The 23,266-nt window shown below is 37.3% G+C and overlaps 1 long non-coding RNA gene across 2 annotated transcripts in view; it reads right to left on the minus strand.

Annotated features, from left to right (window-relative positions):
- The window catches only part of Gm32846, a 130,859-nt gene that overhangs the window by 100,021 nt on the left and 7,572 nt on the right, over positions 1 to 23,266 (minus strand). Inside the window, exons 2-3 of one of the 2 annotated variants that reach the window (XR_881854.1) lie at positions 6,413 to 6,453; positions 5,690 to 5,743 (exon numbers count right to left, since the gene is read on the minus strand). This is a non-coding gene — a long non-coding RNA (predicted gene, 32846). The remainder of the gene's footprint in view (positions 1 to 5,689; positions 5,744 to 6,412; positions 6,454 to 23,266) is intronic. The other variant, XR_881856.1, reaches the window with a different exon arrangement.

The following is a 23,266-nucleotide window of genomic DNA, read 5'->3' on the forward strand; positions in this document are numbered from 1 at the left end:
GATAAGAAAGTCAGGCCGACCCAAAGGCTATAAAGTAATCCCAGGAATCAACTAGCCTTTGAGATAAGAAAGGCACACAAGGACAATCTCCAGACAAGCTCAGATGAGTAATGGGCCACCTGCTGATATGGTTTGAGCTTAACCAGATGCCCTGCCCACCAAGATAAACACCTTCCCTTTAGAGTTACTGTCACATACTGCTTGCTGATGTTTAAACTCCCCACTTATGTGTAACTGTGCCAATTTCCCCTATCCCCCCACTCCTTTCCTATATAACCTTCTAACTTTTTAGCCTTAGGGTCGACTCCCCTGTCTCCTGTGTGAGATACTTGTCGGCAAGGAGCTCCTTTCATTAAACTGCCTCGTGTGTTTGCATCAAGACAATCTCGTGACTCCTTGAGTGCTCACTGACTCAGGACTCGAGTGGGGGTTTCCCTGCTAGGTTCTTTCTGTTTAACTGGGGGTTACCATGTGGAAGAATGAAAATAAATCCAGTCTTATCTCCTTGTACAAAGCTCAAGTCCAAGTGGATCAAGGACCTCCACATAACATCAAATACGCTGAAACTAATAGAAAAAAAAGTGGGGAAAAGTCTCAAAGATATGGTTATAGGAAAATTTCCTGAAAACAACACTAATAGCTTATGTTCTAAGATCAAGAATTGACAAATGGGACCTCATAAAGTTGCAAAGCTTCTGTAAGGCAAAGGACACTATCAACAGGACAAAACAACAACAAACAAATTGGTTTACCAACCCTACATCCAGTAAAGGGCTAATATTCAATATATATATATATATATATATATATATATATATAAAACACAAGAAGTTAGAGTCCATAGAACCAAATAACCATATTAAAAATGGGGTAGAGACCGGGGATCCATCCCATAATCAGCCTCCAAACACTGACACCATTGCATACACTGGCAAGATTTTGCTGAAAGGACCCAGATATAGCTGTCTCTTGTGAGTCTACGCTGGGGCCTAGCAAACACAGAAGTGGATGCTCACAGTCAGCTATTGGATGGATCACAGGGCCCCCAATGGAGGAGCTAGAGAAAGTACCCAAGGAGCAAAAGGAATCTGCAATGTTATAGGTGGAACAACAATATGAACTAACCAGTACCCCCCAGAGCTCGTGTCTCTAGCTGCAAATGTATCAGAAGATGGCCTAGTTGGCCATCATTAGAAAGAGAGGCCCATTGGTCTTGCAAACCTAAGATGCCAAAGTACAGGGGAACACCAGGGCAAAGAAGTGTGTGTGGGTGTGTAGGGTGGGGGGAGGGTATGGGGGACTTTTGGGATAGCATTAGAAATGTAAATGAGGAAAATATCCATTAAAAAATGTTTAAAAAATGGGGTACAGAGCCAAACAAAGAATTCTCATCTGAGGAATACAGAATGGCTGAGAAGCACCTAAAGAAATGTTTAACATCCTTAATCATCAGGAATATGCAAATCAAATCAACCCTGACATTCCACCTGAAGATCCAGAAATTCCTCTCCTGGGCATATACCCAGAAGATGCTTCAACATATAAAAAGGACACATGCTCCACTATATTCATAACAGCCTTATTTATAATAGCCAGAAGCTCTAAAGAACCCACATGTCTTTCAACAGAGGGATGGATATGAAAAATGTGGTACATTTACACATTGGAGTACTACTCAGCTATTAAAAACAATGACTTCATGAAATTCTTAGGCAAATGGATGGAAGTAGAAAATATCATCATGAGTGAGGTAACTCAATCACAAAAGAATACACATAGTATGCACTCATTGCTAGGTGGATACTAGCCAAAAAGCTTGGTATACCCAAGATATAACTTATATAGCATGTGAATCTCAAGAAGAAGGAAGACCCAAGATACTTTCATTTCTTCTTAGAAGGGAAGAAAATACCCATGGGAGATACAGAGACAAAGTGTGGAGCAGAGACTGAAGGAAAGGCCATTCAGAGACTGTCCCAACTGGGGATTCATCCCACATACAGTTACCAAACCCAGACACTATTTTCGATGCCACCAAGTGCTTGCTGACAGGAGCCTGATATAGCTGCTTCGTGAGAGGCTCTTCCAGAGGCTGAGAAATATAGAGGTGGATATTCACAGCCAACCATCAGACTGATCATGGGGTCCCCAGTGGAGGAGCTGGAGAAAGGACTGAAGGAGCTGAAGGGGGTTGCAGTACCATAGGAGGAACTACAATATGAACTCACCAGTACCCCCAGAGTTTCCAGGGTCTAAACCACCAACCAAAGAGTACACATGGAGGGACCCATGGCTCCAGCCACATATGTAGCAGAGAATGGCCTTGTTGGACATCAGTTGTATAAGAGGCCCTTGGTCCTGTGAAGGCTTGATACCCCAGCGTAGGGGAATGCTAGGATGGGGAATTGTGTGTGTGTGGGTGGGTGGGGGATACCCTCATAGAAGTAGGGTAAAAGGTGATATGATAGGGCGTTTTTTCGAAGTGAAAGCAGGAAACGGGATAACATTTGAAATGTAAATAATGAAAATATCTATTAAAAATGAAAAACAAAACAAAACACAAGTAAACAAACAAAAAATGGAGAGCTATGGTAAAAAATCTCGCCACAAGAATACTTCTTTGGGATATATTTATATATTTATCCTGGTGTAATGCTAATCCCAGAACACCTGAAGGTTCTTTGTGAAAATAAACCTACATATAATTATAGTGGTTTCATAAACTCTTTGGGTAATTGAAATTTTTGTGTTAGATGTTCATTAAACCACAAAAGATTCTTCTGCATTAAGAAGTTATTGGGTCAAATTGTGGTAATTTCAAATGTCCATTGCCTGGGAGACTTCATCTACATGTAAAAGCCTAATTTTCTGCCTGCTTTGCTGGCTATGTGTTTCTTTTCTTCAGTTCTATGAGGATTTTATATGAACATGAAATTTGCCACAGATATTTTGGTATTTATTTTTCTTTAGGTGTTTTTGATATATAATAATATGGTCTATGTTGATAAAATACAGTTTATCATAATATTATTTCTGATAATGAGAAACAAAATTTATAAATGAATGAAATGATAGTTGCCATCACTTTTATAAGCATGTTGGGGATGTGCATTGAAGAACAGGTCAAAATTCAGTTAGTGGTGGTGGTGGTGGGGTATCAGAGAGCTGTGCTTGTAGAATGTAGGCAGCCCACAGGAGTATCATAATGGTATGGTTCCTTAGCTGTGGCTGTCCTAAAAGTTACAAATGATCAATAGGAGAATGGAGATTTTATCTGCAAGTAAAGAAAAAGGGAATCATTAAAACCTATACATTTTTGTTTCTTATTTTGACATACTCATGATTTATTAGGGACATTTTCCTGTTTATAGAGTAGTAAGACATCTGTATTTTTATTCTAGTTTTTAGCCACAAAATGTTACTCATGTGTGGGGCAATGGGGTATGCACAGTCTGGTCTCCAGTCGAGCTTATGTCTTGAACCCCAGTGGGACCCGGTGGGTAGTAATTTCCACATACTTGGGATGGAAGGCATTAGATCATGTCTCCTGGACCCCTGGCTCCTGTTGAAGTTACTTCCCCAAGAGCCTCCATAGGGGAGGTTTGTGGCTATCAGTCAGGCCAACAATATCCCAAGATTCTGGAATTCTCACTAATTCCACCCCCACAGTTACCTGACTATAGCCTGATATGCTCTGCCTCACAGTTACCTAGCAACAGCAAGATAGCCCAACCCACTATAAGAGGAGCTGCTTGGCCCCACCTCTTTCTCTCTTTAAGCTTTTACCTTTCTTACTCTCTAGCCTTCCTTCTCTGTCTTTCTTCCCCCTTCTCTCCACATGGCCATGAGTGGCTTCTCCCTCTCTCTACCTTCTCTCTTTCCACCTGCCTCTCTACAATAATGCTCTAAAACCACAGACTGTCTCTGATCATCAAGGCCCACCATGCTTGAATGATGGGATAGGCTTTCTCCTAAGGAGCCTTGTCTAACCTCCCTCCAGAAGGCCATCCTGTGCTCCAGCCATGGACCAGACCAAGGACTTTCGCCCCTGTGGGAACCATCCAGTGCTGCCTCTCCTCCTTGTCTCTCCTCTCTTCATCCCTGGGGCCAAGTGCTGCAAGGAGTTCTCTATTCTGTTCTTAGCTCCTCTGCTGTATCCAGCATGGGATGCCAGAGGCTGAGAACTTGGTACCTGGAGCTGCCCCTTGTCCACCACCCACTGTGTGGGGTCAGTGGCTTAACACAGCCAGATGCCCACCTGGGGCTTCATGGAAAGCGTGAGCAGTTCTCCCGTGTCAGCTCGCCCAGAGCCCGGGAACCGTGGCGGGCCACAGTTTCCTTCCTACTCCCCTCTTTCTCCCACACCCACAGCCCCACACTCATGGATTAAAACAGACAAATACATGAGATGTGGATTATATCACATGTAACATTTCAATGAACACTGGCAGCATTTATACTATGCATGTACAAAAATGTACCATGTGACATACAACATTATTTTGCAGTTTTCCCAGTGCATGAGCTCTTGTTTGGAAGATAATCATTTGAATAGTTTCAGTAATTCTTCAAGACTATTTTTACTTTATCTACCAATTATAGGAATATATTTTATGTATATTAAGCCAGATATATGTGAACCTAAGGGAATCTTAAAGCATATTTCTCCATCTATTTTCTTGTATACACACACACACACACACACACACACACAAACTACATACACATACCATATATGCTTTATTTGTTTGAACATGGTCTGCCTACATATTCTCAATGAAGTCTATCCCTGAACTCTTGTGATTTCCAATAAATATCAAAGTTTTTCCCACCATGGTTTGATTTCATCTAGTCTCTGTTGTTGGTGATTAAAATTATGGACATATTGACTTGTGATTACCAACTAAATAAATGGATCACTTGACAGGGTAATTTCCCAACCAAGTCTTCTCTTAGTTGAATCATAACAGAAGCTTTGATTGGAGCTTATTCCAGGAGAAAACTGGAGATACTCCACTACAGAGTGCAGCATAAATCCTCTCATTCTTCTTATTTTTCTCTACATTGTACAATATAGTACCTAGATAAAATATCATGTGCTGGATATTCTTTCAGTATATTGTTTTTTTCCTGCCTTGTTAGAATTATTCCATAAAATGAGCTTTAGCCATCACCTTGAATCCTGAGCATAGAGTTGTCTACATGTTCTATCATTTAAGTGTTTGCATAATTTTCTCCAAGATTTCACATGTATCATTTATGGATCTTTCCCTCATTCCTAGAATAATACTCAGTATATGATTTATAAAGATTCCTCTTTTCCTTCATATAATCCAAAAAGACAGACAGCCCAAGATGAGAAACTGTCTATAAATGTTTCTATCATACACTTTAAAAACACTCATTTTCCAATAAGCCATCTGTAATAGACTATACATAGAATTATACACAGAGTATGGTGAGACAGACAGACAGACAAACACACAGAGAGGGGAGAGAGAGAGAGAGAGAGAGAGAGAGAGAGAGAGAGAGAGAGAGAGAGAGAGAGAAAGAGAAAGAGAGAGTGAGAGGGAGAGAGAGAGAGAGAGAGAGTAGAGAGAGAATTTATCACCTAATATATACTCATTTCTTAAATATTAAAATTTATAATCCATACCATATTATTTACTGAATACAGAGGTAAACTTACAATTACATAAATTGGTGGTGGCACAATAATAATTTCATCTGGTGGTGGTTCAGTCTGTTGACAATAGTGAGAGACATTGTTGGACTTAAACTACTCTTGGATTTGTTCAGAAAATAAAAATTATGATAAACATTTTCATTAAAACACATACATCTAGACATTCATTTTACTCTACTTTCTTATTGAGAAGTTGAAACACTTGAGCAGATGTCCTTTGCTGTTTGTGTCACACTAACTCTGTATCTCTCTTTCTTAGTTTGCATAGATAGAAAATTGAGCTTATCAAATGGCCACTTTGTAATTATTTGATGATAATATATTAATTGTACCATGTTTTGAAAGGTCTTATACTTATTGTTTTCATGTCCTCTTAGGTGTAGTATTAGAACATGTTCTTTCTTTCCATTTTTCTTTGAAATAAACATTTAACATTTGGAATGATATACTTTTGAGATTGCATTGTGAAACACATTTAAGTGCACAGATTGAAAATATTTTCTTAAGAATTCTAAAAAATGTCTTCAATTTTTATTTAGCACTTAGGATAATAATGAGAAAATTAAAATAAACATGGTCAGTAGTGAGAACTTCATTAAGCCTAAAATAATCATATTCAGAATTTAAATTAGCAGTGCTATATGTATTAAAGAAGTAGGAATATGAAAGTAGACAACTTTGACCTGTGAAGTTTTAATGTATCAAGTTTAAAGTATTCAGACTCACCACGCCAAATTTATTCCTGAGTCGTAAGGAAGGACGACTCTCTAAAGAAGAAGAAGAAAAAAGTTAGCTTTGTAGCATAGCCCACTCTAAAAAGCATTAGGAGAAAGATTTTTGTGACCATGTTCTATAACCTCATCCCAGTCTTCTCACTCATTCACAGCAGAAAGAAAGGGTAAGCACAGAAAAAGAAACATGGTTGTTCAAGGTTTATTGTTATGGGATCTTCTCTGACGTTGTGAAATCTAATGCAAATTATATGTTTATAAGTTGTTATGTTGAAGAAAAATTATTTTTGCTCTACCTGGTTTAGAATGATATATTAGAAAAATGTGGACTGCAATGCATGTTTCTGTTCTTAGGCTGATTTATCCCAGCCCCATGAGCAAACGTTTAGTGAAAATGTCCCTTATGATCCTTTAGGATATTATGTAGGAAATTAAAAATTACAGTTACCTTCAAAGATTAGCCTTAAGGAAGAATTATTATGTGAGTTGAGAGTAAAGCCTTTCACAGTTTAGTTTTACTCTGAGAAGACTGAACTTAATGGAGTCTCCTCAGTGTTATTGGTGGGCCTACCAATAATAAATGTGGTTTGAAAGAACATTGAAACTTGCCACTGGAAAACACAACTTACATCCACTCCTACTCCTTCAGATAGTTACTGAAAATTTCATGTTAATACTTTTTAAAATTTCACACAACTTTTCAGAAGAAAATCATGTGTTAGTGCCATATGAACAGTTTTCACACAAATGGGTATCTGACCAACATTGAGCTCCAGGTGATATTTTAAGGCTGAACACACATACTTTATATTTGTGCTCTTACATTTCTTCCAGTGCCTAACTATCTAAGAATTTGCTAGCCATGATTTAACTTTGGTGGCCATTGTCATCTTTCAAGATCTAATTCATTATCCAAGAATTGTATACAATTTGGGGGTGGGGAACTTTTTACCTTCTGAGTTTCTCCTCTTCCTGGATTTCAAGACAATTTGAGATAATGAGTATTTAGGGCTATGGCTTTCTCCAAACAAGTAAATAAAATTAAGTTTTCAATCTTATAACAATTTTTTCATCTACAAAGCAGTTCTTCCTATATTAACTAAATCATTCCTTCTCCTCCATTTATGATGTGAATTTCTCAGCAGTAAAAAGGTTGGGTTTGTGGAGTTGATATTACTTATACAGGGAATAAGGAACATTTCTTAGTTTTACCTTGTGGTAGACAGAGTAATGGTAAAGGCTAGTCTTCATCCTTAATCTTTCACAATACACCCAATACAGTTGATTTGAATGTGCAAGACTTTATTTTTATAGGAAAACAATAGAACATTCTGAAACCAACAGTACAAAGTATTGTGATACTGTTATACATTCATGTGAGTCTTGATACAATCAATGTTCCACTCCAAGATCAGGAATGTTCAGAGATATCCCATCAGTACTTTTTAAAATACTGTTAGGTGAAAATTACCAGTCAATTACAATATGTCAATAAGGAAGCCATAAAATATTTTGATAGTGCCTATTTTATATTTTCAAGTTGTGGTTTATAAAATGCAGCCATCTCAATGTCCTCTGTCTTTCCTCTGCCATTGTCATGTATTATGAAGGAATAGACAAACATACTCAAGAGGAGATGATAGGTAGATTACAGATGATAGCTAGGTATTCAGATCTGTAGGTAAATAGATTTAGAGGAGAGAGACAGTAGATGAGATAATAGACTAAGCCTTTGAAAATTCTAAACAGAGGAAAGAGACATTTTTTGAATGTTAAATATTGCCAATTTTTTGTAAATTTCTTTTTATTTTTCTAGTTTTGTTTTGTGTTATACCTTGTAAAGGCAGCTTAGGCTGCCCAAGAACTTGGTATATATCCTATGTTACCCTATTTTTTTTCTTGACTCCATATCATAGTATTAGCTATACAAATAAATACCAGTGCACTTGACTTAGTCAGAGATTTCTCATCTAAAGTTTCACTTGACATAATATGAAAAATTTGATCTTCTACATGAGCAAACATATTCTGAATTTAGCAATTTGAATTTCTTGGAGATCTATTCTCTGACATTTCTACCGAAGTATTGTTGGGTACCAAGAAGCCATCTAGCAAAGGATGGTTTCTGGGATGGCTTCTCCATGGACTGTTGACTGGGACAAAGAGCCCTTGCAACAAAGGCCCAAAGGACATTTACAGGACTAATTCCTGTTATTGATATGCCTTTACTGTCTTTATAAAAATAATATTATAATCTTTGAGTACTAACCTACCCTTTTGGGCAGATTTCTGCAGATCAGTAAAAATCTGTTGTATTATTGTGATGCTATACAAAGAAATTGACTTTTTAACTCCTAATGATGATTCTATAGGAATTGCTAAAATTTACCAATAATTGTTAAGTCTTTTATAGTAGTATTGCAATTAAGCCCCTCTGTGTTAGGAATACTATAATTAAAACATTTTTCGTCTTCATGTGTCATTAATTAATTGCTTCTGAGATAGAAAGCAGGAGTTTACTATTTAGAATACATTCCTTCGACCTGTAATATAAGTAATCAAAGGTCATAGGAGGGAACTGAATCACTTATTATAGATGCAAGAAGAGAACATAAGCTATTGACTGAGCTTATCTATATAAAACTTCAATGGTAATTTAGACCCAAAAATTACAGTTTTTGATTCTCAAAACTCTGGAGCTAGTGACAGGTAGTGAATGTCTAGCTAGATAATTTGTGTTAAAGGAAACACATTCAAATATCTTTATTGTAAGTCTCTTATTCAATTTATGGTTTGAATTTTATTTGAAATTTTAGTAAGCATTTGTTAAAAAAAAAGAAAGCTTGGAAAACCATGTGATCTATTCTCCTAAAAAAGGTACAAAAACTAGGAAAGATGACACTAGGTAGCAGAAGGAGAGAGCAAAATTAGGACGATGAAGAAGAAGAGCATCAATGTGGTATAATTTAGAAGTTGAGAGAATAGAGTAACACAGAAATTAAGAAAGATTATAATCAGGGCATATAGTATGACATGTTTCCCCCTTTTACTTTATTCTTAGAAACAAAAATTAGAATCTTAAAAAAAAAGCATTCCTGAGGGCTACTTTTCTCTAACTGACAAGAGGATAAATGAGCTCTTAGCCTTAGTGTCTGGCATGGAGGACCTGTGGAGAAAAACACAAAGTACCTCTGTACTTAATCCACTGCTCCTTATACTTCCACTCCCATTGTTAAGCAGCAGGTGTTACTTTGCCCAGAGGCTGCAGCTTCTGGCTTTAGAGTAACTGAAATTAACATGGGGAAAGCAAGCAGCTTCTGGCCTCAGAGTAATTTAGAGCCAAGACAAGTAAAGAGCTAATATAGAAAGCAAACTTAGTCTCTCAGAAGACCAAGTCTTATCCCCTCAGACACTCTTTTCCTCAGCTACCTTCAAGGGAGAACCAGAGTCCCAGAGCTGTAGAGATGGCTCAGTGGTTAAAAGTACTGACTTCTCTTCCAGAGGTCCTGAGTTCAGTTCCCAGCAATCATATGGTGCCTCACAACCATCTGTAATGGGATCTGATGCCCTCTTTTGGTGTGTCTGAAGAGAGTGACAGTGTACTCACACACTTTGAATAAATGAATAAATGAATAAACAAACAAGCAAACAAACAAACAAATAAATAAAAAGAACCAGATCTCCTGAGCTGGTCTGTGGGAGGTTATATATGTGTTTGCCTCTAATCGAATAAATTATTTAAAAATCCAGTAGTAGTTTTGTATATCACGACTTATCATTTGCTAAACAGAGATTCTTGCCAAGTAGCTTATCTTTGGGACCATTTGACCATATGCTAGTGTAGCATCCTTTTTACAGATCTCTATGTAAGCATTGCTCACTACAGATGAAGCTTTTGAATTCACACACACACAAAACTAAGGCTGGATTTATCCCAGGTTCCTTTTTATAATCCGGTGTATAGAATAAAATGCAAAATATATATCTTATAGGCAAGAGCCTTTATTTCATTAATTTTTCAATGCTAAAATTAGCCCATCCACATGGATGAGAGTGTCCACAAGAAACAAACTATGTAATGATCCTGGTTGCCAGTATTTCAGTATTCTACCAAGAAAATAATGCCATTGTGATGGAATGAATGGTCATTTAAAAACATTCATATAATCTTTTCTATACTTTCAAATATCCAATTCTCTGTGATTTCTTATATATCTCAAGAGAACATTGACAATATGTAAATATTTTTACTATTATGAAACATGATGTGAACATAATGCTAACAAACACAATCTCAGAGACATGCCATTTGTGTACGTGTTCTAAGGAATGAAGGTTGAATCCTTTAGAGTGAATAGTGGCATTGGAGTAATTCCTCAGTGTAAAGACTTCTCTACCATAAACCACCCATCTCATAAGGCCCCCCAAATCTCATTAAAAGTAGACAGATGATAATTTAGCTAGGTACCTCTATACATACTTTTTTTTAAACAATGTCATATTCAAAGGACTAACTTTATAGTTAGGTATCAAACACAGGATTATAAAACAAGTTAGAATTAATAATGACAAATGAAACTTATGAGAAGTAAAGGTTAATTTTAGAACAACGTTTTAATTCTAGTAAACGAAAGTATTTAATTTAACTTTTGTGCCAGCTTTCCCTAGATGTACAGTAGAGAACTTTAAGAACAATGAGGCTTCTTAGCATAAAATTATGAGTTTTCCTGCCTTTATAATGAGTAGTGATTGTCTGAGTTGAGACCCAGGGAAAGTAACGTGTGTGTTTTACCATCCTCTATCCATTTCAAAGTTATTGCTAAAAAGTTTGTTTAGTAGATAAATGACTTACGGCCAGGCATGATAAGCGTGGATACAACAGCTGGGAAGAACACAACTGAGGTCATTGCTTCAAGTGGCAGAATTATTGTATGGAAATAGCTGTGTCAAGCATACTCTAGATCTATTTGGATCGCAGCACATGACCTATTACATCAGGTTGTGCTCTGCTGGTACCTGTTTAACAGGCAGAGTTTGAAGGATTTGAAAGAAGTAAAGTGGGTAACATAGTCAAAATGCAGGAAGCCACGAGAGTCTGTGGTCTCATTGCAAGGGAACATATTTCAAAGCACCAAAAGTTTTAAATAAATTTAAAGACCAAGACATCAAAACAAAAAATTATCTGGAGAAGAATTTTCTTCCAGTTAATATTTTAACCATTTTCAGATATGTGTGAAAAGTTACTTGCTTTCAAATTGTGAATTTTTTCTAGCATTAGTTGTTGATTATTTTATACTTTTTCTGTTTTGAAATATTAAATTATATTAAAATTGTAGGCCTCAGGATATATTATGGTGCAATTCTAGTGGTCAATTATCTAGAACTGAGAGAAAGGTAGAAGGAGAAAATTTATGGATATGTAAATAAATGCAATGTGTTGATAAGGTTAAAGCCAAAGAAAACACACCCTAGATCCAAGAGAGAAGATTAAAATATTATCTGCAAAAATAATCTGAAAGAATAATAAAACATTAATGTTTTAGAAGATACATTAGGATAATATCCATTTATCAGTGGGTGCATATCATGTGTGTTCTTTTGTGATAGGATTATTTCACTCAGGATGATATCTTCCAGATATATCCATTAGCCTAAGAATTTCATAAATTCATTGTTTTTAATAGTTGAGTAGTATTCCATTGCATAAATGTATCACATTTTCTGTATCCATTCTTCTGTTAAGGGGCATCTGGGTTCTTTAGAGCTTCTGGCTATTATAAATAAGGCTGCTGTGAACATAGTGGAACATGTGTCCTTATTACATGTTAAAGTATCTTCTGGGTACATGCCAAGAAGTGGTATTGCTGGATACTCCAGTAGTCCTATGTCCACTTGTCTGAGGAACCACCAAAATGATTTCCAGAGTGGTGGTACAAGCTTGCAATCCCACCAACAATGAAGGAGTGTTCTCTTTCTCCACATCCTTGTCATCTTCTGCTGTCACCTGAGTCTTTGATCTTAAACATTCTGACTGGTGTGAGGTAGAATCTCAGGGTTTTTTGATTTGCATTTCCCTGATGACTAAGGATGTTGAACATTTTTATAGGTGCTTCTAGGCCATTTGGTATTCCTCAGTTGATAATTCTTTCTTTAGCTCTGTACCCCATTTTTAAATAGGGTTATTTTGTTCTCTGTTTCAAACTTCTTAAGTTCTTTGTATACACTGGATATTAGCACTCTCTGGGATTTAGGACTGGTAAAGATCATTTCCCAATCTCTTGGTTGCCTTAGTGTCTTATCTACAGTGTCCTTTGCCTTACAGAAACTTTGCAATTTTATGAAGTCCTCTTTCTCAATTCTTTATCTCACATCACATGTAATTGGTGTTCTGTTCAGGAATTTTTTCCCTGTGCCCATACATTACAGGCTCTTCCCCACTTTCTCCTCTATAAGTTTCAGTGTCTCAGGTTTTATTGGAGGTCCTTGATCCACAAGGACTTGAACTTTTTACAAGTAGATGAGAATGGATCGATGCACATTCTTCTACATGGTAACCGCCAGGTTTGCTAGCACCATTTGTTGAAAATGCTGTCTTTTTTCCACTGGATTGTTCTAGCTCCCTTGTCAAAGATCAAGTGACCATAGGTGTGGGGATTCATTACTGGGTCTTCAGTTCTATTCCATTGATCTACCTGTCTGTTGCTGTACCAGTATCATACAATTGCTTATTACAATTGCTCTGTAGTACAGTTTGAAGTCAGGGAAGGTGATTCCCACAGAGGTTCTTTTATTGTTGAAAAAAGTTTTTGATATCCTGGATTTTTTGTTATTCTAGATGAATTTGCAAATTTCCCTTTCTAACTCTGTAAAGAATTGAGTTGGAATTTAGATGGGGATTGCATTGATTCTGTAGATTGCTTTTGTCAGAATAGCAATTTTGACTATATTAATCCTTCCAATCCATGAGCATGGGATGTCTTTCCATCTTTTAAGGTCTTCTTTGATTTCTTTCTTCAGAGACTTGAAGTTCTTATCATGCAGATCTTTCACTTCCTTAGTTAGAGTCAAGCCAAGGTATTTAATATTATTTGTGACTATTGTGAAGGGTGTTGTTTCCTAATATCTTTCTCAGTCCATTTATCCTTTGTATAGAGAAAGACCATTGATTTGTTTGACTTAATTTTATATCCACCAACTGCACTGAAGCTGTTTATCAGGTTTAGGAGTTCTCTGGTGGAATTTTTAAGGTCACTTCTATATACTATCATATCATATGCAAATAGTGGTATTTTACTTCTTCCTTTCCCATAGGTATCCCCTTGATCTTTTGTTGTCTATTTGCTCTGGCTAGGAATTCAATTGCTATATTGAATAGGCAGGGAGAAAGTGGGCAGTTTGTCTAGTCCCTTATTTTAGTGGGATTGCTTCAAGTTTCTCTCCATTCAGTTTGATGTTGGTTACTGGTTTGCTGTATATTGCTTTTATTATGGTTAGGTATGGGCCTTGAATCCCTGATCTTTCCAAGACTTTTATCATGTAGGGCTGTTGGATTTCGTCAAATGCTTTCTCGGTTCTCTTTCTTTGTTGTTTTTTTTTAATGTGGTTTAGAGTAATTGTGGCTTTGTAGAAAGAATTGTGTAGAGTACTTTCTGTTTTTATTTTGTGAAATAATTTGAGGAGAATTAAAATTAGGTCTTCTTAGTAGGTTTGATAGAACTCTGCACTAAACCCATATAGTCCTGGCCTTTTTTTTTTTTTTTTTTTTTTTTTGGTTGGGGGACTATTAATGAATGCTTCTATTTCTTTACGGGATATGGGACTTTTTAGATTATTGATCTGATCCTGATTTAACTTTGGTACCTGATATCTGTTTATGAAGTTGTCCATTTCATCCAGGTTTCACAATAAGGTTGAGTAAAGCCTTTTGTAGTAGGATTGATGATATTTTGGATTTCCTCAGGTTCTATTGTTTTGTTTCCCTTTTCACTTCTGATTTTCTTAATTAGGATCCTGTCCCTGTGCCATCTTGTTAGTCTGGCTAAGGGTTTATCTTCTTGTGGGTTTTCTTAAAGAACCAGCTCATGGTTTGGTTGATTCTTTGAATAGTTCTTTTTGTTTCCAATTGGTTGATTTCAGCCCTGAGTTTGATTATTTCCTGCCATCTACTCCTCTTGGGTGAATTTGCTTCTTTTTAGTCTAGAGCTTTTAGGTGTGCTATCAAGCTGCTCGTGTATGCTCTGTCTAGTTTCTTTTTGGCAGCCCTCACTGCTATGAGTTTTCCTCTTAGGACTGCTTTCATTGTGTCCCATAAGTTTGGGTATGTTGTGGCTTCATTTTCATTAAACTCTTAAACATATTTAATCTCTTTCTTAATTTTTTCCCTGACCAATGTATCATTGAGTAGAGTGTTATTCAGCTTCCACATGAATGTTGGCTTTCTATTATTTATGTTGCTATTGAAGATCAGCCTTAGTCCATGGTGATCTGAATGGATGTATGGGATAATTTCAATATTTTTGTATCTTTTGAGGCCTGTTTTGTGACAAATTATATGGTAAATTTTGGAGAAAGTACCATGAGGCGCTGAAAAGAATGTATATCCTTTTGTTTTAGGATAAAATGTTCTGTAGATATCTGTTAAGTCCATTTCTTTCATAACTTCTATTAGTTTCAATGTGTCTCTGTTTAGTTTCTGTTTCCAGGATTTGTCAAATGATGAGATTGGGATGTTGAAGTCTCCCACTATTATTGTGTGAGGTGCAATTTGTGCTTTGAGCTTTACTAAAGTTTCTTTAATGAATGTGACTGCCCCTGCATTTGGAGCATAGATATTGAGAATTGAGAGTTCCTCTTGGAGGACTTTACCTTTGAGATAATAAAACAAGTTAGAATTTATAATGACAAGTGAAACTTATGAGAAGTTAAGGTTATTTTTAGAACAATGTTTTAATTCTAGTAAACAAAAGTATTAAATTTAACTTTTGTGCCAGCTTTCCCTAGATGTACAGTAGAGAATTTTAAGAACAGTGAGGCTTCTTAGCATAAACTTACTAGTTTTTCTGCCTCTATAATGAGTAGTGATTGTCTGAGTAGAGATGCAGGGTAAGGTGTGTGTTTAACCATCCTCTCTCCATTTCAAAGTTATTGCTAAAAGGTTTGTTTAGTAGATAAATGATTTATGGCTAGGCATAATAAGTATGGATACAACAGCTGGGAAGAACACAACCGAGGTCATTGTTTCAAGTGGCAGAATTATTGTATGGAAATTGCTGTGTCAAGCAGACTCTAGACTTATTGTTTGCAAAGCAGCACATGACCTATTACATCAGGTTGTGCTCTGTTGGGACCTGTTTAAGAGGTACAGTTTGAAGGATTTGAAAGAAGTAAAGTGGGTAACATTGTCAAAATGCAGGAAGCCACAGAGTTTGTGGCCTCATTGCATGGGAGATAATTTCAAAGCACCAAAAAGTTTTAAATAAATTTAAAGGCCAAGATATCAAAACAAAAAATTATCTAGAGAAGACTTTCCCTTCCAGTTAGCATTTTGACTATTTTTTGATATATGTGAAAAGTTAATTGCTTTCAAATTGTGAATTTTTTCTAGCATTAGTTGTTGATTATTTTATATTTTTTCTGTTTTGAAATATCAAATTATATTAAAATGGTGGGTATCAGCATATGTTATAGTGCAATCCTAGTGATATGTGGTCAATTATCTAGAACTGAGAGAAAGGTAGAAGGAGAAATGAAATTTCATGGATGTGTAAGTAAATGCAATGTGTTGTTTAGGTTAAAACCAAAGAAAACACACCCTAGACCCAAGGGAGAAGACTATTATCTGCAAAAACAATTTAAAAGAATAATATAAACATTAATGATTTAGAAGATACTTTAGGCTAATATCCACTTATCAGTGAGTGCATATCATGTTTGTTCTATTGTGATTGGGTTACTTCACTCAGGATGATATCCTCCAGATCTATCCATTTGCCTAGGAATTTCATAAATTCATTGTTTTTAATAGCTGAGTAGTACTCCATTGTGTAAATGTACCACATTTTCTGTATCAACTCTTCTGTTGAGGGACATCTGGGTTCTTTCCAGCTTCTGGCTCTTATAAATAAGGCTGTTATGAACGTAGCAGAACATGTCAGCCTCTGGTCAGGCAGTGTTCCTTTGTCCCGGTTCCTACTGGCAGTAGATACTCTGTTATTCTTTGGAACTGATGTTGTGTTCTACTCACTGAAGATTCCAAGCACCTGGGTGTGCTAGGGGCCTGTGGCTTGGAGAGGCCTCTGGGGACCTTGGGGTCCTCTGCTGTGTTTGTTTATTTGAACATCTAAACTAGACAAGTGATGTTGATTAAGGGAAAGAACATATTTCTATTGTTGTAAAAATAATTAATGATCATATGTCATGTCATGAATCTCTCATGATACATGTATGCCACTTAAGTGAGTTGAGTAGGATTTTGTTAGGAATCCTTGCATGGATTCATCCCTCAATGAATATCATCATTAAAATTAGAGACACTCTTTTTCTTTCTCAAATGGAACATTGCTTTTCTCAGTGTTTTTCATTTTTGAAGAGCAACAAAGTTCTACTTTTGAGAAGCTCAGTTTTTGCACTTATTTCAATTTCTCTGGCTTCCATATTTTGATAAGAAATGTCAAATTGAAACATATGTCTTCAGCCTGTGTCTTTTCTGATTATATCTTTTCTTTTTTCCCCCTTTGATAAAATGCTTTAGTAGATACTTTCTTTACTTATATTTCAAATGTTATCCCCTTTCTTCATTTACCCTCTGAAATCTCCTCTATCCCCTCCCCCTTCCCCTGCTCACTAACCCACCCACTCCCACTTCCCTGTCCTGGCATTCTCCTACACTGTGGGAATTAAGCCTTCTCAGGAACAAGCATCTCTCATACCACTGATGTCCAACAAGGTCATACTCTGTTACATATGTGGCTGAATCTATGGGTCCCTCCATGTGTACTGTTTGGTTGGTGGTTTAGTGTCTGGAAGCTCTGGGTGTACTGGTTTGTTCATATTGTTGTTCCTTCTATGGGGCTGCAAAATTCCTTCAGCTCCTTCAGTGTTTTCTCTAGTTCCTCCATTGGGGACCCTGTGTTCATTACAATTGATGGATGTAAGCATCCATTTCTGCATTTTTCAGGCACTGGAAGAACATCTCAGGGGACAGATATATCAGTTTCCTGCCAGCAAGTGTTTGTTGGCATCAAAAATAGTGTCTGGGTTTGGTAACTGGATCCCCATGTGGGGCAGCCTCTAAATGTCCTTTCCTACAGTCCTTTCTTCACACTTTGTCTTTGTATCTTCTTCCATGGGTATTTTTTCCCCCTGCTAAGAAGGACTAAAGTATCCAACTTTTGGTTTTTCTTCATTTTAAGCTTCATGTGGTCTGGGAATTGTATCTTGGTTCTTCCTGAAAATTTGGGTTATGGTCCACTTATCAGTGAGTGCACACCATGTGTGTTCTTTTGTGATTTGGTTACCTCACTCAGGATGCTATTTTCTAGATCTATCCTTTTGTCTAAGAATTTCACACACCCAAAGGAAGCTCAACTCCAAGGTGCTCTAACAAACCAGGATCAAAGGATCTCAGGATCTTGGTCACACCAGTATTCCTGGATCCCTGAGACAGCTTTATGCCCAGGAGCTCTGACACACCCAGAATCTCAGGATTACAGGATCCCAGAATCATGAAAAAAGTCTTGGAAAGATCAGGAATTCAAGGCCCATACCTAAACACAATAAAAGCAATATACAGCAAATCAGTAGCCAACATCAAACTAAATGGAGAGAAACTTGAAGCTATCCCATTAAATCAGGGACTAAACAAGGCTGTCCACACTTTCTCTACTTGTTCAATACAGTACTCAAAGTCATAGCCAGAACAATTAGACAACAAAAGGAGGTCAAACAATGCGAATTGGAAAGGAAGAAGTCAAAATATCAGATGATGTGATTGTATATTTAAGTGCCTCTAAAATTTCTACCAGATATCTCCTAAACCTGATAAACAGCTTCAGTGCAATAGCTGGATATAAAACTAACTCAAACAAATCAGTGGCCTTTCTCTACACAAAGAATAAACAGGCTGAGAAAGAAATTAGGGAAACAACATCTTTACAAGAGTCACAATTAATATAAAATACTTTGGTGTCACTCTAACTAAGAATGTGAAGGATCTGTATGATAAGAACTTCAAGTCTCTGAAGAAAGAAATCGAAAAAAGATCTTAGAAGATGGAAAGACATCCCACGCTCATGGATTGGCAGGATCAACATTGTAAAAATGACTATCTTGCTAAAAGCAATCTACAGATTCAGTGTAATTACCATCAAAAATCCAACTCAAGTCTTCAAGGAATTAGAAAAGGCAATCTGCAAATTCATCTGGAATAACAAAAAACCCAGGATAGAAAAAACTCTTCTCAAGGATAAAAGAACCTCTGGTGGAATCACCATGCCTGACCTAAAGCTGTACTACAGAGCAATTGTGATAAAAACTGCATGGTACTGGTATAACGACAGACAAGTTGACCAATGGAACAGAATTGAAGACCCTGATATAAACCCACACACCTATGGTCACTTGATATTTGACAAGGGAGCTAAAACCATCCAGTGGAAAAAAGACAGCATTTTCAACAAATGGTGCTGGCACAACTGGCGGTTATCATGTAGAAGAATGTGAATTGATCCATTCCTATCTCCTTGTACTAAGGTCAAATCTAAGTGGATTAAGGAACTCCACATAAAACCAGACACACTGAAACTTACAGAGAAGAAAGCAGGGAAAAGCCTCGAAGATATGTTTACAGGGGAAAAATTCCTGAATAGAACAGCAATGGCTTGTGCTGTAAGATTGAGAATCGATAAATGGGACCTCATAAAGTTGCAAAGCTTCTGCAAGGCAAAAGACACCGTCAATAAGACAAAAAGATCAACAACAGATTAGGAAAGGATCTTTACCTATCCTAAATCAGATAGGGGACTAATATCCAATATATATAAAGAACTCAAGAAAGTGGACCCCAGAAAATCAAATAACCCCATTAAAAAATGGGGCTCAGAACTGAACAAAGAATTCTCACCCGAGGAATACCGAATGGCAGAGAAGCACCTGAAAAAATGTTCAACATCCTTAATCATCAGGGAAATGCAAATCAAAACAACCCTGAGATTCCACCTCACACCAGTCAGAATTGCTAACATCAAAAATTCAGGTGACAGCAGATGCTGGCGAGGATGTCGAGAAAGAGGAACACTCCTGCATTGTTGGTGGGATTGCAAACTTGTACAACCACTCTGGAAATCAGTTTGGTGGATCCCAGAATTTTGGACATAATACTACCACAGGATCCAGCAATACTTCTCCTGGGCATATATCCAGAAGATGTTCCAACCGGTAAGTAGGACACATGCTCCACTATGTTCATAGCAGCTTTATTTATAATAGCCAGAAGCTGGAAAGAACCCAGATGCCCCTCAACAGAGGAAAGGATACAGAAAATGTGGTACATTTACACAATGGAGTACTACTCAGCTATTAAAAGGAATGAATTTATGAAATTCCTAGGCAAATGGATGGACCTGGAGGGCATCATCCTGAGTGAGGTAACACAATCACAAAGGAACTCACACAATATGTACTCACTAATAAGTGAATATTAGCCCAGAATCTTAGGATACACAAGATATAAGATACAATTTGTTAAACGCATGAAACTCAAGAAGAATGAAGATCAAAGTGTGGACACTGTACCCTTTTTTAGAATTGGGAACAGAACACTCATGGAAAGAGTTACAGAGATTTTGGTCTTTGGAGCTGTGACGAAAGGTGGACCATCTAAAGACTGCCATATCCAGGGATCCATCCCATAATCAGATTCCAAATGCTGACACCATTGCATATACTAGCATGATTTTTCTGAAAGAACCCAGATATAGCTCTCTCTTGTGAGACTATGCCGGGGCCTAGCAAACACATAAGTGGATGCTCACAGTCAGCTATTGGGTGGATCACAGGGCCCCCAATGGAGGAGCAAGAGAAAGTACCCAAGGAGCTAAAGTGATCTGCAACCCTATAGGTGGAACAACATTATGAACTAACCAGTGCTCCAGAGCTCTTGACTCTAGCTGCATATCAAAAGATGGCCCAGTCGGCCATCACTGGAAAGAAGGCCCATTGGACTTGCAAACTTTATATGCCCCAGTACAGGGGAATGCTAGGGCCAAAAAGTGGGAGTGGGTAGGTAGGGGAGTGGGGGGGGGTGTATTGGGGACTTTTTGAATAGCATTGGAAATGTAAATGAGGAAAATACCTAATAAAAAATTAATTAAAAAAAAGAACTTCAAGTCTCTGAAGAAAGAAATTAAAAAAGATCTTAGAAGATGGAAAGACATCCCATGCTCATGGATTGGCAGGATTAATATAGTGAAAATGGCTATCCTGCCAAAAGCAATCTACAGAATCAATGCAATTCCCATCGAAATTCCAACTCAATTCTTCACTGAGTTAAAAAAAGGCAATTTGCAAATTCATCAGAATAACAAAAAATCTAGCATATCAAAAACTATTCTTAACAATAAAAGAATTTCCGGGGGAATCACCATTACTGAAGTCAAGGTGTACTACAGAGCAATGTGATTAAAAACTGCATGGTATTAGTATAGTGACAGAAAGGTAGATCAGTGGAATAGAATTGAAGATATTGAAATGAACCCACATAGCTATGGTCACTTGATCTTTGACTAAGGTGCTGAAATTATCCAGTGGAAAAAAGACAACATTTTCAACAATTGGTGCTGGTTGAACTGGGGGTTAACTTGTAGAAGAATGCAAGTCAATCCTTCTTTTTCTCCTTGTACAAAGCTCAAGTCCAAGTGGATCAAGGCCCTCCACATAAAACCAGATACACTGAAACTAATAGAAAAGAAAGTGGGGAAGAGACTGGAGCACATGGTCACAGGGGAAAATTTCCTGAACAGAACACTAATAGCTTATGCTCTAAGATCAAGACTTGACAAATGGGACCTCATAAAATTGCAAAGCTTCTGTAAGGCAAAGGACACTGTCAATAGGACAAAACAGCAACCAACAGATTGGGAAAAGACCTTTACCAATCCTACAACAGATAGAGGGATAATAACCAATATATAAAAAAAAAAATCTCAAGAAGTTAGACCCCAGAGAACCAAATAACCATGTTAAAAATGGAGTACAGAGTCAATCAAAGAGTTCTCATCTGAGGAATACTGAATGGCTTAAAAGCACTTAAAGAAATGTTCAACATCATTATTCATCAAGGAAATGCAAATCAAAACATCTCTGTCATTCAACTTCACATCAGTCAGAATGGCTAAGATCCAAAATTCAGGTGACAGCAAATGCTGTTGATTATGTGAAGAAAGAGGAACACTCTTGCATTGTCGGTTGGAATCCATCCTGTTACAATCACTCTGGAAATCAGTTTGTCCGTACCTTAGAAAATTGGACATAGTATTACCTGAGGACCCAGCTATACCCTCCTGGGCATATACCCAAAAGATGCTTCAATGTATAACAAGGACACATGCTCCATTATGTTCATAGCAGCCTTATTCATAATAACCCAAAGCTCTAAAGAACCCAGATGTCCTTCAACAGAGGAATAGATTCAGAAAATGTGGTACATTTACACAATGGCGTACTACTCAGCTATTAAAAATGATGACTTCATGAAATTCTTAGGCAAATGGATGGAAATAGAAAATATCATCCCGAGTGAAGTAACCCAATCACAAAAGAACACACATGATATGCACTCACTGATAAGTAAATATTAGCCACAAAGCTCAGAATACCCAACATACAATCGACATTGCATGTGAAGTTCAAGAAGAAGGAAGACCAAGTTTTGGATGCTGCATTCCTTCTTAGAAGGGGGAACAAAATACCCAGGAGAAGAGATACAGAGACAAACTGTGGAGCAGAGTCAGAAGGAAAGATCATTTAGAGACTGCCCCACCTGGGGATCCATCCCACATACAGTTATCAAACCCAGATACTGTTTTTGATGCCAACAAGTTCTTGCTGACAGGAGCCTGATATAGCTGCTTCTTGAGAGGCTCTTCGAGAGCCTGAGAAATATAGAGGTGGATATTACAGCCAACCATTGGACTGATCATGGGGTTGCCAGTGGTGGAGCTGGAGAAAGGACTAAAGGAGCTGATGGGGGTTGCAGTACCATAGGAGGAATAACAATATGAACTAACCAGTACCCCAGAACTTCCAGGGACTAAACCACCAACCAAAGAGTACACATGGAGTGACCCATGGCTCCAGCTGCATATGTCACAGAGGATGGCCTTGCTGGACTTCAATTGTATGAGAGGCCCTTGGTCCTGTGTAGGCTTGATACCTCAGTGTAGGGGAATGCCATAATGGGGAATCTGGAGTGGGTGTGTAGGGCATACCGTCCCAGAAGCAGGGGAGAGGGATATACTAGGGGGTTTTCAGAGGGAAAAGCAGGAAATGGAATAACATTTGAAATGTAAATAAAGAAAGTATCCATTAAAAAAAAAAGATCCCAAACAAACAAATAAAAAACGGAGAGTTATAGTAAAACACTCATCACAAGAATACTTCTTTGGAATATGTTTATATATTTATACCCTTTATACACATGAAGGGTCTTTGTGAAAATGAAGCTAAATATAATTACAGTATTTTTGTAAACTCTTTGGGTAAGTGAAAATTTTGTTTCATGTTCATTGAGAGTCTTCTTCATTAAGAAATTATTGGATCAAATTGTAGTAATTTCAAATGCCCATTATCTGGA

This window comes from Mus musculus, chromosome 7 (genome assembly GCF_000001635.26).
Source record: "Mus musculus strain C57BL/6J chromosome 7, GRCm38.p6 C57BL/6J".
Lineage (NCBI taxonomy): Eukaryota > Metazoa > Chordata > Mammalia > Rodentia > Muridae > Mus > Mus musculus.